The following is a 17,592-nucleotide window of genomic DNA, read 5'->3' on the forward strand; positions in this document are numbered from 1 at the left end:
GATGCAGGCATAAGATCTCCCTGATCTCTACAAGTGGATCCTCTGAATCCCTAGTTTTCCTTCCTCTGAATTACTTAATTTTTAGATAATTATTCCACAAATTATTCCCTAAATTCTATTTGATTTAGATAGCATCTTAGTCTAGTTCTAGTTCTACTTGGCTTCAGATAACGTACAGGTATCAGTCCCTGTGGATTCGACCTCGGTCTTACCGAGTTTATTACTACATCACAACCCTGCACTTGGGGTGTGAACAAGTTTTTGGCGCCGTTGCCAGGGACTGATAGTTACGATTTTCTGAAATTAATTGGTTTTAGGATTAAGATTAGGATTTTACTAACCTTAGTTTTTATTTATTATTTATTTATTTCTATTTTTAGTTCAAAACTAACTTGTTTCCTATTTTATAGGATCTGGACATAAGTTTCTCAATTGGTAATTCCTTCCTAATCTCTCTACTCTTTCATATTTTTAGAATTTAGGCTATTTCTTTCCCTTCTTAGAAATTAACTTTCTATTTTTGTTTTACTTTAGTAACTTTCTAATTCTAACACTTTTAGAAACTAATTTTGTTTCCTAATTTATTTTTAGAATATCTGTTTAGGAACTAACCTTCCTATTTTGTAGGCCTTTAAGATAGAAATCTCTAATTCGGTAAACTCCTTCCCCACTTTCTATTTTTCAATTCTCTTTTAGTAATTTACTCTCTAGTTTAGATCTTTCCTAATTTACTTTAGAAAATTCCACTTTCTTTTAAGAATTCCTTCTTTTAGAAATTAATTTACTGTTATTTTTCTTCTCTTTTTAAGAATCTAACTTATTTTTATTTTGCAGGTTTTTAACTTAGGACTCCAATTTGGTAATTTCTTTCCAACTCTCTCTTTCTTTCCAGATTTTCTTTTCCTTTCTTAGGACTAGGTTTTTAATCGAGGGCTGCGAGTGTTTTCATGCCCAAGTGGGCCCGTGACGACACTCAACGTCTCTTGACTGAAGGAGGACTGGTTGAGAGGTTGTCTATCCATCGCAGGACTAGACACCACTCGAAATCCCCTGAGTTAAGTGAAGTAATGGCTGAAGACCAACCTCCTCTACTCCCACCTAGGGTGGAGGATACCCAAGATGAGAATGAGGTGCAACAGGCACCCCCGCCTCGTACTTTACGAGATTTTCTACAACCGGCGGGAGTGAGTACGCCCTCATGCATGATTTTTCCTGAAAACACAGGACAAATGGACATCAAGCCAGGAGTTATCCAACTCCTTCCCAAATTCCATGGACTTGAATCTGAAAGTCCATATTTACATTTGAAAGAGTTCGATGAGATAATAGCTACATTATGTTTTCCTAATGTATCTGAGGATACAATTAGGCTGAAACTCTTTCCTTTTTCCTTAAAAGAGAAAGCTAAGACGTGGTTACATTCACTGCGTCCTAGATCCATTGGCACATGGAACGACATGCAGAGGGAATTCATAAAAAAATTCTTCCCACATCATAAAACGATTACCCTCAGAAAAGCAATCATGAACTTTGCCCAAAAGGAAGATGAAACATTCTTCCAATGTTGGGAAAGGTTCAAAGATTTGGTCAGCTCATGCCCACAACACGGATTTGAAACGTGGCGCATTACAAATTTTTTCTATGATGGACTGACATCTTCCATGCGCCAAATGGTCGAGACAATGTGTAATGGAGAGTTCATTAATAAAGATATCGACGAGGTATGGGACTACCTCGACAGTTTGGCTGAAAAAACACAATCTTGGGACTATTACCCAAAGTCGAACACCACGTCTAGGCCAACTCAATTAAAGGAAAAAGGAGGAATATATCTCTTGAAAGAAGGGGATGATCTCAAGTGTAAAGTGACTACGCTCATAAGGAAAGTTGAGGCCATGGAAGGAAAAAAGGATAAGGTCAATGAAATTGTTTGCGGCATCTGTGATTGCAACATTCACACAACTGAAAACTGTCCTACAATACCTGCCTTTCGAGGGGTGTTGAATGAACAAGCCAATGCCGTAAATAATTATCAAAGACCTTTTTCCAACACATACAATCCTGGCTGGAAAAATCATCCAAACTTTAGTTGGAGGAATGGACAAACGGCGACTCCTCCCGGTTTCTTCAATCAAAATCCAAATCAAGTGAAACCTCAAGAGGAACCGGTTCAAAATCCCATACAAGAGCTGGCTCAATGCGGGGAATTACAGATTTTATGCCAAAGATAGATTCTCGTATGACGGTTATAGAAAAGGGGATGCTTCCTGCACAACCTCTCCCCAATCTACCGCGGTACGAGAATAATGATCCCAGCTCTTCAAATCAGATGGGGCATGCTAAATCCATCACCACTCTTAGGAGTGGGAAGATCATTGATAAAACTCTTGCGGTTAGGCCCAAAAAGCCTCAAGAACCAGAAGAGGACAACAATGATGGATCCAGTGATGCCCCACAAAAAGTAGAACCGGAACTTCTAGAGAAGCCGGTCTCCATTCCCCCACCGGTTGGTTTCACCAAAACCTCTCTCTAATTCTCAGGATATCCTAGAGGTGTTGAAACAGTGAAAGTCAACATCCCTCTGCTTGATGTCGTTAAGCAGATACCTTCATATGCCAAATTCCTAAAAGACTTATGCACGAAAAGCGACGGAAAATTATTCAAAAGAAAATCTTCTTTGAGAAAGTGAGTGCCATCCTAAGCAAGATGTGCAGAAATTCAAGGATCCCGTAGCCCAACCATATCATGTGTAATCGGGAACCATCGAATTGATCACGCACTTCGACTTAGGAGCGAGCGTCAATTTGATTCCCTACTCGGATACAAACAGTTAGGTTTGGGTGAATTAAAACCCACCCTAACCCCACCTCTGCTCGTGTACCAAGAGGGATAATTGAGGATGTGTTGGTCCAAGTTGATAGATTTTACTACCCCGTAGACTTTATCATCCTGGACACCGAACCCATCAATAACATGAGCACTCAGATTCCCGTCATTCTTGGTCGCCCATTCCTTCGCCACGTCAAATGCAATTATCAATTGTGGGAATGGTATCATGACTATGTCTTTTGAGAATATGACATTGGAGTCAAACATCTTTTTCAATCATGGCAGAAAGTTTGAGGATGATGACGATTTTCACGACATTAACATGATTGATTCTTTCATGAAAAATAGAACGCCTCTGACCTTATCCTCTGACCCTCTAGAGACGTGTCTGGCCCGCTCCCATGACTTTGATGATGACATAATTAGGGAGATGTATGCCTTGCTTGATACTACGCCGGTAGTTGAAGTTAACCGATGGAGGCCACAATTTGAAGAATTATCCCAAACCGATGTAGTGCCTCTATCGTCTAACCTCAAGCCACTGAAGTTTGACCTAAAACCTTTGCCCTCTGATTTGAAATATATCTATTTAGGTCAAGATGAGACATACCCGGTAGTGATCTCTGCCCACCTGGAGAAAGAATAGGAGAGTATGCTCATATCTACTCTTATTGAGTATAAGGGAGCCCTTAGATGGATGATAGTAGACCTCAAGGGAATTGACCCCTCGATTTGCACTCACCGCATATATTTTGAGGATAATGTGAAGACCTCTTAGCAACCACAACATAGATTAAATCCAAACATGAAGGAAGTGGTTAAGGCCAAGGTTCTTAAGCTATTGGATGTGGGTATTATATCCCTATATCCGATAGCCAATGGGTGAGTCCAACTCGGGTGGTTCTTAAGAAATCCAGAATCACCAGCCAATGTCGACAATGAACTCGTGCTAACCAGAGTCGCTACTGGTTGGAGAATGTGCATTGACTACAGGAAGTTGAATACCATCACAAGGGAGGACCACTTTCCTTTGCCCTTCATTGATCAAATCTTGGAAAGGCTACCTGGTCATTCCTATTACTGTTTCCTTGATGGGAATTTAGGCTACAACTAGATAGAGATAGCCCCAAAAGATCAGGAAAAGACCACATTCACATGTCCCTACGGCACCTTTGCCTATCGAAGGATGCCATTCGGACTATGTAATGCCCCTGCCACCTTTCAGCGATGTATGCTTAGTATCTTTTCTGATATGGTGGGGCAATATCTAGAGGTCTTCATGGACGATTTCTCTGTTTACGGTCCATCTTTCAGCAAGTGCTTGGAAAGTCTTAAATGTGTGCTGAAAAGATGTGAAGAAAAGAACCTGGTACTTAATTGGGAGAAGTGTCATTTCATGGTTCAGAAGGGAATTGTCCTTGGGCATATCATCTCGTCCAAAGGAATCGAGGTAGATAAGGCAAAAATCGATCTTATCTCTAACCTACCTCCACCCAAGAACATCAGAGACGTGCGATCCTTCTTAGGACACGCAGGGTTTTACAGGCGATTCATAAAGGACTTTAGTCTCCTCTCTCGTCCATTATGTAATCTTCTTCAAAAGGATGTTCTGTACGAGTGGACTGAGCAATGCCAAGAAGCTTTCACCAAGCTTAAAGGCACGTTAACTACTGCACCTATCATGCAGCCACCCGACTGGAGTTTTCCTTTTGAGCTTATGTGCGACGCTTCTGATTATGCTCTTGGGGCGGTCCTAGGCCAGAGAAAAGATAAGAAGCCCTACGTCATTCATTACGCAAGTAGGACTCTAAATCCTGCCCAAGTGAACTACTCGACTACGGAAAAGGAACTCTTAGCCGTAGTGTTCGCCTTGGACAAATTTAGGTCCTACCTGATCGGATCCAAGATCTTTATCTATACAGATCATGCGGCACTGAAGTATCTTCTTTCTAAGAATGATTCTAAGCCCCGCTTGATACGATGGATCCTTCTACTCCAAGAATTTGATTTGGAAATTAAAGATAAAAAGGGAGTAGAGAACGTAGTGGCCGATCACCTTTCTCGCCTTAATACCTCGATTCCCTTGAGACAACCCATATCAATGACATGTTCCCTGAGGAACAATTGTTTAGAGTCTCCCATTCACCTTGGTTCGCTAATATTGCAATTTGGTGCCATACCAACACAGTGGACTGCGCAAGATAAGAAGAAATTCTTCACCGAGGTGCGCAACTTTTTCTGGGATGATCCTTACTTATTTAAATATTGCCCAGACCAAATTCTAAGGAGATGTGTACCAGACGATGAGCATCAGAGCGTCATCTCCTTCTGTCACTCACAGGCTGTGGTGGTCACTTTTCGCTAAAAAGACCACGGCCAAGATTCTAGTGTGGCTTTTCTTGGCCCACTATGTTTAGGGATACTCATGAGTTTTGCAAAGCTTGTGAGCGTTGTCGAAAATTGGGAGCATTGTCCGTCGAAATATGATGCCTTTGAATCCCATTCTTATCATGAAGCATTTGATTGTTTGGGGCATCGATTTCATGGGACCATTCCCCAATCGTTTGGGAATTTGTATATTTTGCTCGTAGTGGATTATGTCACTAAATGGGTAAGCGATTCCATGTCGAAAGAATGACCATCGCACGGTCATTAAATTCCTAAAAGAGAACATCCTTTCTCGATTCGGAACGCCTCGAGCCATCATTAGTGATGGGGGCTCACACTTTTGTAATAAACCATTTGAGAGCTTAATGAAGAAATACGGTATCTCTCATAAGGTGAGCACCCCATACCATCCACAGACAAGTGGGCAAGCCGAGATCTCTAATAGGGAAATTAAACACATCTTGGAGAAGACGGTCAACCCGATCGTAAGGATTGGTCAATTCGATTGACCGATGCCTTATGGGCATACCGTCTTGCATTTAAAACCCCTATTGGAATGTCTCCCTTTAGACTTGTCATGGGAAGGCTTGTCACTTGCGTGGAGTTGGAACATAAAGCGTCTTGGGCAATCAAAAATCTTAATTTCAATCTGACAACGGCTCGCTACGCAAACTTCAATTGAATGAACTTGAAGAAATCCAATGATGCGTACGATAATTCGAGAATTTACAAGGACAAGATGAAAGCATTTCATGACCAACACATTTTCTGAAAATCATTCACGCCTGGTCAGAAGGTCCTTTTGTACAATTCTCGATTACATCTCTTCCGGGTAAGCTTCGATCTCGTTGGACCGGCCCTTACATTGTTGTTATTTTTCCTCATGGGGCCGTTGAGATAAGAGATCCCGACAATGGCAAGGAGTTTAAAGTCAATGGCCATCGATTAAAACCATTTGTCGAGAAATTTGATTCAGAGGACATGTCCATGCCTCTGACTGATCCTGTTTACCAGGATTGATCTCCTAGTCTGATGGAGGTATAGGTAGGTTTCCTGTTTTCTTAGGACTAGAGTAGTTGCTTTATTTGTCTGGCTGAAGACGGTAAACTTAGCGCTCCTGGGAGGCAACCCAGCTCTTCAATTCATTTCATTTTTATCATTAGTTAGTTCAATGTTTGTGGGTAACATTACTGCAAAGCCTCACGAGACTACAACTCGTCCACTAGGGGTAACCTAGGGGTTTAAAGGCTTGTTGCATACGCTAAATGCAATCGAGAGCACCTACGAAAGTGGTATAGGTAGGATTGTATTTTTGTTATTTTATTGTACTTCTGTTGGTTTCTCTCTTGTACTGACCGCTCCTACGTAGAAATCTTTGGAAAGCCTCTTGATTCTTTCATCCAGGTATTATCTTTCCATCACTTCTCATCTACTTTTTGTCCCATGTGTATCGCATGCTTATTTCTTTTACATTGAGGACAATGTCAATTTTAGGTTGGGGGTGGGAGATTATGTCACCTAATCAGCATTTTCTTGGTCTTGAACAAAAGTTGTGAAAATTTTAAAAACTTTCTGACATTTTGTTGAAGTCAAAGTGATTTTGACGGCCATCTAGGGCATTTGGAATTTTAAGATGCGTGATGTTGGTACTTTATGACTCTTGGATTTAGTTATCTATTAAATTTCACAGCTAAGTTTGAATTATTAATCCATTATTAGAAGTTGTAAACATTGGTTGAGTCATGAATTCGCAGGACACATCTCGCTTGCATATTAAGGTTTCAGCTCGATATTAAAGGATTAACTTGGTAATCAGTAAGCATAACAGGAACCAACTTGAACAATTGCCCGTCATGATCAATTAAAAGGAAATGATACCGTTGAAAAAGGTTAGGCAAAGAATCTTCACTATAGGTTTGCTCCCTATAGGTGAGGACTTAATCCCCTTCTTGGTTTTTAGTATTTAAAAAAAAAAAAAAAAAAAAAAAAAAAAAAAAAAAAGAAAAAGCTAAAAGAATGAAAAAATGATCTTTGAGGCAAGCTTTGGTTATTATGAATTCTCTTGTTGATTACCAACGATATCCTGAAATAAAGAATTGAATATTAATGTTGAAATTTGGGATTACACTTTACACCTGTGGAACTCAATGTTTAGGATTATTTCTAATTAAGGGACTAATACTTTGAATTTGGTTACAAAGTTTACTGCATGTTTGAGTCTAGGAGAGAGTAAGGCCCAACATTCATGAATTGTTGAATTCTGAATATCTAGATTGTTTTCCAAAATCACTCGAGTTCATAGAAATTCTCCTGTAATTCTCAACTTATTTTTCGCATACTTTGCTCGGGACTAGCAAAATGCTGGTTGGGGGTTGTGTTGAGGGTCAAATATTACATATTAGACCCCATTTATTACCTGGATTTACGGGTATGATACTGTTTAACGCCCGGTTTTAATTGTGTTTTGTTGCAGGATGCAATCAGGAGCTTAAACTGAAATTGGGTATTAAAAGTGTGGATTCGGCACTCCGATGTCACAAAAGTAGGGGACGGACTCCTGGGGATTGGGATCGACGATTTTACACAGCCGAGATTCGCGAAAATTGAGAAACTGAAGCTCAAGCGGCCTGAAAGTCAGTATGCTTAGTATCTTTTCTGATATGGTAGGGCAATATCTAGAGGTCTTCATGGCTCGAGGACCAAAAACTAACCGTACACGTCAAATTTCAGCCATTGGATCCTCGTGAAAGTGGCTGAACTAATAGATCAGCCCATAAAACCCTGATTTGGGGCCCACCCGCTGTCCAGATATGCTTTAACTTCAGCCCCCACAGCTCAAATGAAATGGAGAACAAGATGGATGGTGTGGATTTCTCATAATCATCATACAGTGTACATAGTACACTTTTTGCACTAAACTTGCATGGCAAACCGTCCTCTGGACGTCTCCTCTTCAAAAACAAAAGTTCTGTTTCTGTTATGAAACAGAGATTGCGGTCCGGTCTTGTGGGCCACCACGGTCGATGATCCAGATAATCGGGACCATCCATCAGGCCTAAAAGGGCCCCGTAAACATAGTCTAGGTGGCAAAATGGCGAGATACATCGGAGGTCAGTTTTTGATCGTCAAAACTGAAGGCAGACGGTGGAATGAGTTGATTTGATGGACCGCACTGAACCCGAGTAAAAGCACCCCTTCCTTGCTGAAATTTCGAGAGGAATTCAATGGGCGGGTCGGATTTATCAAGCGACAAGGTAAGTGGGCCCCACCGAGAGTCCAGCGCCGACAAGATCGGGCGCTGTTTACGCAGCCCGCGCACATCCGGAAAAGACGGCACTTGTGGGATGTAACGTGATCAAGATCACATTCTGATGCATGATCCAGACCATTCACATGCTTCAACAGATGGCCATAGCCCTAGCCAAGGTGTCAGAATCAACAAATGTGTTGATTTCATGCTGCAAAATCAAATCAAATAGAGGGTGTTTTGCTGCGAAAAACAGATTGCGCGTCCGGTTTCTGCTGCGAAAAATTTCCGCATGGAGTGCGGAAACTCCAGCCACCGCCTCTAACACTCCAGCAGGGTCTTTGTTGCCTATAAAGAGAGAGAAAAGCATTCGTTAGGGAGATCAAACGGAGGTCGGCTGGGTGCAGCCGAGAAGAGAGTGCAACCGTGGTGGGCCGCTGGCAGCGTGTGAAGGAAAAAACGGTCTGCTGCTGCTGCTGCTGTGCACGGCTGGGGAAAAGGGCAGGGAGCAAGGGTGCTTGGTTGGTTGGCTGCACGTCAGAAGGGAACTCGGGTTTGGTTTGTGCTCGCTAGAAGCATCGGTTGGGTTTGGCAAGGTTGAGAAGTAATTTTTTCTCTTCTTCCTTCATGTTCTTTTCTTCCCCTTTTTATTTTTTCATCGTTTATTTAGCCCATATCATGTGTGGCTAAAACCTCTTAGCTAGGGCTAAGAGGTGAAGCCTGTAGCGAGATGGGGGATACTCTTTCATGCTTTCCATTTAAATTCATGAACTAAATTTGATTTGTGTTATTATTAAAAGAATATTTTCTCAGTCTTTAATGGTCTGTTGTGGCTGAAATTACAATGGGTTTGCAATGGCTTTGAATATCTCTTTTTCTCTTTTTATGTTTATGAAGTCAGGAAGTCCTGTTGTTCATCATTGCTCCATGGGCATGGTAGGATGACAGTACCCTTCCTGATCCTCATACATTGTTGATTGGTTGGTAATTAGTTTAATCCTGTTGTTTGCTTTGTCTCCTGGGCATGGTTAGATGACGGAATCCATTCTAATTCATATACCTTTCATCTCTTGAAACCCAGATCAAGTAAGTTCAGTTTGAATTCCATAATCCTTGATGCAGGCATAAGATCTCCCTGATCTCTACAAGTGGATCCTCTGAATCCCTAGTTTTCCTTCCTCTGAATTACTTAATTTTTAGATAATTATTCCACAAATTATTCCCTAAATTCTATTTGATTTAGATAGCATCTTAGTCTAGTTCTAGTTCTACTTGGCTTCAGATAACGTACAGGTATCAGTCCCTGTGGATTCGACCTCGGTCTTACCGAGTTTATTACTACATCACAACCCTGCACTTGGGGTGTGAACAATCTTCCAGGTGACAACACATTTGTCGAGTCACTCATCATCTGAGAAAAACAACTACTAGTTAAGAATTTGCATATTCATAGAATCACAAGAAAGTCAGATTAAACAAAAAATGTTTTTAGGGGCCAGTTTTACTGTTCAAATTCCAAGGGAACCTTTTGAACTACGGGTGTGCCTGTGACATGCCAAGTTTAGCCCAAATCCAGCCTGTTTATTTTTCGAGCCTGAAAATTAGTTCAAATCCAGACACTAGCAGCATGAGGTCCACTAGGCCTTGATAGAATAATTCTAAAACTAGGGTCAGGCCCTTCATTGCTCAGGTTTGAAAATCAGGCGAGGTCCAGTCCACAAGCCTAAATTTAAGCCTAAGCCAGCCCATAGAGGTCTGTTGCAAGCCAAATGGGCAAGTTTTGTTAGTGACAGCCCTATAACGATAACGAACCCAAGTTCCGTTTGCCATCTGTCTAACCAGTACGTGACTTTGATTCTCAGTTGTAGGCTTAACTCACACTATCTGTAAATCTAATTTACCAAGTACTCATGGTCATTTTCAATCTTATAGAAAGTCTAATGTTTTAAGTCTTCTCAAATTTTCAGCCCATCCCACTAATTCAATTCCATGCAATCTTTATAAAAAACAAATCCGGCAAATTTTCGCAGCAAACAGTGAATCAACTCAGTTTATTAGGAGTGTACAGGGTTATTCAGCAAGCTCAGAAAATATGGTATGCCTGGAAAGAAGTACTAGAGAAAATAATCATCATCATCAGCACCTAAACCTTATCCCAACTAACAGGGGTCTGCTACATGATTCTTTTTTTGCCATTCTACTCTATCAAGGACCAAAACAGCATAAACTATGTCCCACAGAAAGAACAGCTCAAAATCTGCAGTTTTGAATTTAATCTCCAGCTAGGAAGCTGATAATTAGAGTACAAATTGATCTCTGGAAACATGGGCGATCCAAGAGAAAAGAATGGGTGGTACTTACAAGACCATTGTACCCTATGCATAAGTACCATTGCCTTGTTTAATGTTTAAAATGATTGGTTAGGAAACATTTGGAAGAACCTTAATGGGATTGGTTCTGTGACTTTAGTGGAACTTATCTACTTTGCCTTCAGCAGTAGAGCATAAAATGGAAACCACATTTAAGTGGGATCCAATCTCAGTTGGGATAAGAACAGGAAGTTGTTATCCCAATTAGGATTTTGGCAGAGCATGTCCAGCGGTTCCCATCTGCCATCTGCCACTAAACGTAGGAGCTTCCAACGACATCTTGAATCTACAAACATCATCCTCATATTTACATTTGGGTTCAATCAACTGTCAATCTTATGACCATAACTTGAGAAAACAAGAGAAGAACATCACAATCACTCCAAAAGTTTGAAAACATACATTGAAGGGAGACAGTGGCATCAGCATTGGCATAGGCTTCTCCCCTTTCGCTAAATAGCATGGTGAGCTGCACAAAGGCTGGCACAAAAGTTTAGAGAAAGAGTGGTCAATACAATAGCTAGTTCATACATTGATGCTTTTATAATTCATCAATTCTGATCTACCATTCACTAAGCAACCACTAGCAAATAGCATGAGCAGTATCTGCTAGGACATGATCCAGACATTTGGTCTCTTCAAAACTCAGTGAAATTCAGATCTATTATATCTAATCAATGTAACAAAACAAACATATTTAGAATGGCAGGATATATGTAGGCACCTTTGTGTAAGCATCGCCAGATTCTTGGTGGAAAAGAGGACGAGAATCAGTCCCTACAGTAGCAATCTGCCTTGCCAAACGGTGATCCCTTGTTTCATATATCTCCTGGCAATTCCAAACCATGGGTGCTTGTTAATACAACTTAAAATTAGGCTGTGTTTGGTTGCACCAAATATCCTAAAGGGATCAGGGTTCTCTTCTCGTAGTGTGGTTACTGGGGATGCATATAAAGGGATTCATGAAATCGGTTTACCATTAGAAATTGTTCAAAAGATCACATTTGAAGAGAAGGTCACGGCATACAACATGGATCATTTACAGAAACTAGTGGATGACAAATTATGTGTAACATACAGAGATGGTTCAGCCACTTATGCAATTAGGGAAGGTTCAAAAGGACACATATTTGAAGTTGGTCAAATCATAAACAGGTGTATTATGGACAGAGACATTATTTTCATTAATAGGCCACCTAGTACTCATAAACATTCATTGCAAGCATTTTCTATCTGTGTGCATGACGACCATACTGTTAAGATCAATCGTTTTATTTTCATTTACAGAAACTAGTGGATGACAAATTATGTGTAACATACAGAGATGGTTCAGCCACTTATGCAATTAGGGAAGGTTCAAAAGGACATACATATTTGAAAGTTAGTCAAATCATAAACAGGTATATTATGGACGGAGACATTGTTTTCATTAATAGGCCACTTAGTACTCATAAACATTCATTGCAAGCATTTTCTGTCTATGTGCATGACAACCATACTGTTACGATCAATCCTCTTATTTTCATTTACAGAAACTAGTGGATGACAAATTATGTGTAACATACAGAGATGGTTCAACCACTTATGCAATTAGGGAAGGTTCAAAAGGTTCAAAAGGTTCAAAAGGGACATCAAGCATCAGTTGCATACATATAATATAGAAGGCAAAAGTATCACCTTCAACATGTGCGTGCATGTGGCCTCAACCGTTGTAGCAAACCATGACTGTCAAATAAGTTTCCTCACCAAAAATTCAGATCACAAACCATCATGGCATGTGTCCAATTTTTGTGGAAGCACAAAGTAAATGACTGATACACATTGTGCACAAGATGACCAAACTTGTATACAAATGTCATCTCCGTCCCCATACATGTTCTGCAACAAGTCATTTTCTCAGCTTAATCCAGTGATGCTAGAGACAACTGAGAAAGATCTCCAAGGAACCTCATGAGCCTCCCCACACCTCAAATTGCATATGGTCATGGTTCAAATGTAAAATGGTAACACAAAAACAAAAAATTAACATCACTATCATACATGGAATTTGAGAGAAGCAAATGCATTGCCATGAATTTGAGACCATCCAAGTGCTAAAGCAGGCTTGAACAGTAACCAAGTGTTTCAAATAAATGCAGTTTTTTTTTTTTCATATTAAGATGGGGAACATGTATACCATAGGAGATGAAACGAGAAGAATAGCTCCCTCAAACGCCACGACCCTGCGTTGCAGGTGATCTCCACCTAGTACTCTCAGCAGGCTCCCTATTGCTAAGATTCTGCAAAAGAAGAAGAAGAAGAAGAATGAGAAGATACTTGTTAATAATTTCAGTCACTTAAAGGGAAAAAAATAAAATAGCTAAGATAATATGATGCTTATGCATTTATCAACTTAAGGACTCAATGGCAGATGTCAATAGACTGAGATAATACAACATTAAACAAGGTATTTCAATCTTATAAATGACGAACTCATAGGTAAAAAAGGGTCATCATCAAATACATGAAGAAATGACAATGCATGAAATGGAAATATGTTGTGCATTACATGGAACTCTAGTGCCTAGGGGAGTGAGTTTATATACAATTAGTAAGAAAAGGATTCTAATGAACATATCCAATAAATGAGAACTGAGAAAATAAAAATCACCAAGAAAAAAAAACAGAAGGCTAAATTCATACATTTTGGCATAGTTCCCATGGAGACAAGTCCTGTACAGGCCTGGCCCGGCAGTCCAAATTTGGTTTGTTTTAAGCTTGCAGGTCAAACACAGGCCTATGTTTAAGTCCACCAAATGAACGGGACAGGCCCAGTCCAAGTTTGATGGGGGTGCTTGGTGCTTGTAAAATCTCTTCTTAGTGGTAGGGCTATCAATGGGACTCACTCATGGTTGGTTTCAACTGGATTTTAACTGGTCAGGCTGAGCTTGTCAGGCTAGCCCTGTTCATGACTTTGAGTTTGCTTGGCCCAGGTTCGGCCCATCGACAACCCAACTTTTGTATGGCCAGGCTTGAATCGCTTGATAGATGCCAATGACTAGCATCCATATCATTGGTGTGAGACTAATGCATTTCCTGGTTCAATCTCTTCTTCCCATACTCCCACGTGACTATTATTAGTAACTGCTTCACACTTTTTACTGGTGCAACAATACCCAATAATTCTACATCCCAATGCCTAATACATGCACAATTCCATGCATAAATAGATATATAGACAACGTTCTACATGCATGGGTGCATCTTGTGTGTGGAAGTGGGCGCATGCATATTTGCATGTATGTATGTGTATCAAGGTTCACTAGATTGCAGGTGGTTTTGGTACATGGTATATAGTGTTGTGAGTAGTAATCATGTAGAATCTGCACAGATGCACTTGACTAAATATGTGCATTATGGGAAGGCATTGGTTAGGAGACCCAGATGATTATGAGACACAATTGAGTGATGGTTTAATGGTGCGTACTTTTATACATGGATGTGGTTGTCAAGGACAACCATATTTTCAGGAAAAAAAAAAGGAAGAAAGGAAAGAAAGAAAAGAGAACAAACGCAATATATCTATTCTATAATTTTATAATTTCTTAACCAAATGTTATAAATTTAACCTAAAATATCACCAGGCCAATGAATAGTAGCCTTCAATCATGTAGATACTAACGAGCAAGGACAAGGCTATGGTGAAGGCCAGTGGAACATGATGACGACAGTATTGTGTAATCATTTTATTGAATGCTCCCAATAGTATTATATTGATCTAAAGAAGTAAAACTAGGTATAATCATCATCATCATCATCATCATCTAAGCCTTATCCCAATTAATTAGGGTCAGCTACATGTCCTGTTCCTCCATTCCACTCTATCAAGGGGCATATCTTCAGTTAGACCGTAGGTCATCAAGTAGAATTAAAGGGATGCTGACCTTCATAATTTTCCTGTGTAATCATTAGCATTACTGTATTTTATACTTCCTGGAAACAATTTTGAGAATCAATCAGCAAAAAGAACGCATCTTCAAGAATTCCAGACAGTTTACCTTAGTGTTTTAAAACCCAGAGTGGACTGGGCAATTGGACCAGTTTGGATCGGAATTGTTTGGTTTTATGGGTTGGCTCGCCATAATACTTACTTTTGGAATTGAACCACCTAGGTCAGGCTGGTTAATCGATCTCTGAACGAAACCGTTCAACCAGGAAGGTTGTAAGCAACATCCTAAGTCAAATTTGATTTACTTCCAAAACATTGCCAAGCCCATATGCATGTAAAGGAGCTCTTTCACAAGCCATCCCACATGTAAACATGGCAGATATTTTAAAGATCCAATCCATCCATAAGACGGGATCAATTGCGCAGATGCCCTTACCTATAAATCAAGCTAATCCACTCATCAGCATGAAGGAATGCAACATCAGCAGAACTGATTACATAAGATGGTGAAAACATACCTGCAAGGAGTTGAAGACAAAATTAAGAAGTGGGTGAGTTAGCAGTAAGGAGGGAGGAATCTTTGAGATGCAGCCAGTACGAACCTGAGATTTAGCTAAGCTTTCAGGTGGGTGGTAACACATAACTCTTGCAGTTGCACAAATCTTTCTTCTATTCACTTCTCCCTTCCTGATTTTGTTTTCTTTTTTCCCTTACATAAGCTAACAGCCCATCCCACACACACATGCGAGCATGAGTGCATGCACGCACACACACACATTACCTACATAGATATTACTTTCTGACATTGGAAAAAACAAAGTTGTTTAACTTGTGTTTATTCTATGCTCAAATGCAGACACACTAAACTGAGACGGGTCAACTCCCGTACTAGTTCGACCTGGAGCTTTGATGGTATCATTAAGAATTGTGCTCAATTAACCCATTAGAAAAGATGATAAATTTCTGCCCTTTTTTATGGTACTTTCTGCTATTGATTGAAGGAGCAAAAAAAAAAAAAAAAATAGTAACAACCTAGATCAGAAAACATCATTGTAAAAAAATAGCAAAGTCTTTCAAAAAATATCTTACCCAACTTAGCAAACATCTCAATATTTTCCGACTCTTCTCATGAAGCTGAACACCATCCTCAGATCGTTGCTCAGATTGGTGCAGCAGGAATTCAAGAACAGTAGGAGTATGTGAAAGAAGCTATTTGAGAATCAAAGGTCGCCTTATGAGTAGAAGAAATACATCCATCTATGAAGAACAAAATAAATATGGCAAGATGATCATGCAGCATCAGAATAAATATAGCAAGATTATCATGCAACATGCACAAGGGGAACAGAAAGGAACAACCATGATTCTTGCGTTCTACTGCATGAATGACAAGTGCTGATAATGCGAGACAGACTTGCGTTAAGAGTTGTTACATGTGGAAAAGAAAAGCTCAATCAATACCCCAGGCACTTCATTCGGATTACACAAGAAGGAAATGCAAGTTAGGGGCCTGAACTAGAAATCAACGAGGTTATTAGACAATACTGCAACAGAATTTTGTAAAACTGTGCTAGTAATTCTAGTAACCAAGATGGTTAAGAAGTCAATGTAGTTTTATATAACAGGGGCAGCATTCAGTTAGCTCCTATCACTAACATAATAGGGGAAATATTAAGAACTAAAATGAAAAATGAATATGCCTAATAGATGCAAAAGAAACCCTTGTAGGGATTTGGTGAACCACAGGACATGGAATATACATTAAATAGGAATTTCTTTTCCCTCTTTCTCTTCCCCAAATCACGAGCAGTTCCATTCTTTTTCTTAACCAAATACAGGGAATTGGGAAGAATTGAATTTGCCTCTATTGCGAGTTAGGGTCCAACGTACGTGTGTGCTGCTCAATGGCCACCATTCATCTTCCAGAACTTTGATAATCTATAGATTAGACAATCTTAACCATTGAATCAACCTCCCTACAACCAATGGACCATCTACAATGGGACAGGCATTCAACTACACCAGTCTTCCCAACTCGGGTATGATCCTCAACCAGGACATGGGTAGCATCCTAGGCCCTGAGCACTAACAAGTGGGTCCCACAATAACAACCAAACCGTTAATCCAACGGACCAATGATATCAGGACCACGACAGAAAATAAATAAAATAAAACCCAAGAGGGCTAAGCGGATTAAGTGTGACTGGGCCTCACCCAAGACAGTGGGGCCCACCTTGATGTATATATTTTATATCTACACTGTCCATCTGTTTTTCCATATCATTTTATGGCATGAGCCCAAAAAATGAAGATCCAAATCTCAAGTGGACCATATCATCGGAAACAGTGGTGATTGAACACCCTACCATTAAAAACTTCCTACGGTCCACTATAATTTTTATTTGCCATTTAACATGTTGATAAGGTCAAACAAACCTCCATGGATGGTATAAAAAAAAGAACAAAAAAATCAGCTTGATTCAAAACTTTTGTGGTCGATTAATGGTCAATCATCACCTTTTCCCATGCTATTGTCCACCTGAGAAGTGGATTTGCATACCTTAAAATGATCTAGAAAAATAGATAAAATAAATACATCGAGGTGGCCCCACGATAAGGGCCGCACCTAATCCGCCTTGGTCAAGAGAAAATGGTTAGGCAAGATCTTTCAATCTAGGAGTGTTTTCGAATATGCAGTCAGGATGACATGAAGATGGACACCACATTCTGTGATAAAAAATCACATGACTCACCTTAGCATGAAATCTGTATACGAGCTTCTGGATGAATGGTCTGAATCATCACCTTTTTTTTCTCAAAAGTCATCACCA

The 17,592-nt window shown here is 40.0% G+C and overlaps 1 non-coding gene across 1 annotated transcript; it reads right to left on the bottom strand.

Annotated features, from left to right (window-relative positions):
• Positions 1-1,505: 1,505 nt before the first annotated feature.
• Positions 1,506-1,612, bottom strand: LOC131226547 (small nucleolar RNA R71). The gene has a single exon (XR_009161921.1). It is a non-coding gene; the product is annotated as a small nucleolar RNA R71 (small nucleolar RNA).
• Between the last annotated feature and the right edge of the window lie 15,980 nt (positions 1,613-17,592).

The sequence above is a fragment of the Magnolia sinica genome, chromosome 14 (assembly GCF_029962835.1).
Source record: "Magnolia sinica isolate HGM2019 chromosome 14, MsV1, whole genome shotgun sequence".
Taxonomy (NCBI): domain Eukaryota; kingdom Viridiplantae; phylum Streptophyta; class Magnoliopsida; order Magnoliales; family Magnoliaceae; genus Magnolia; species Magnolia sinica.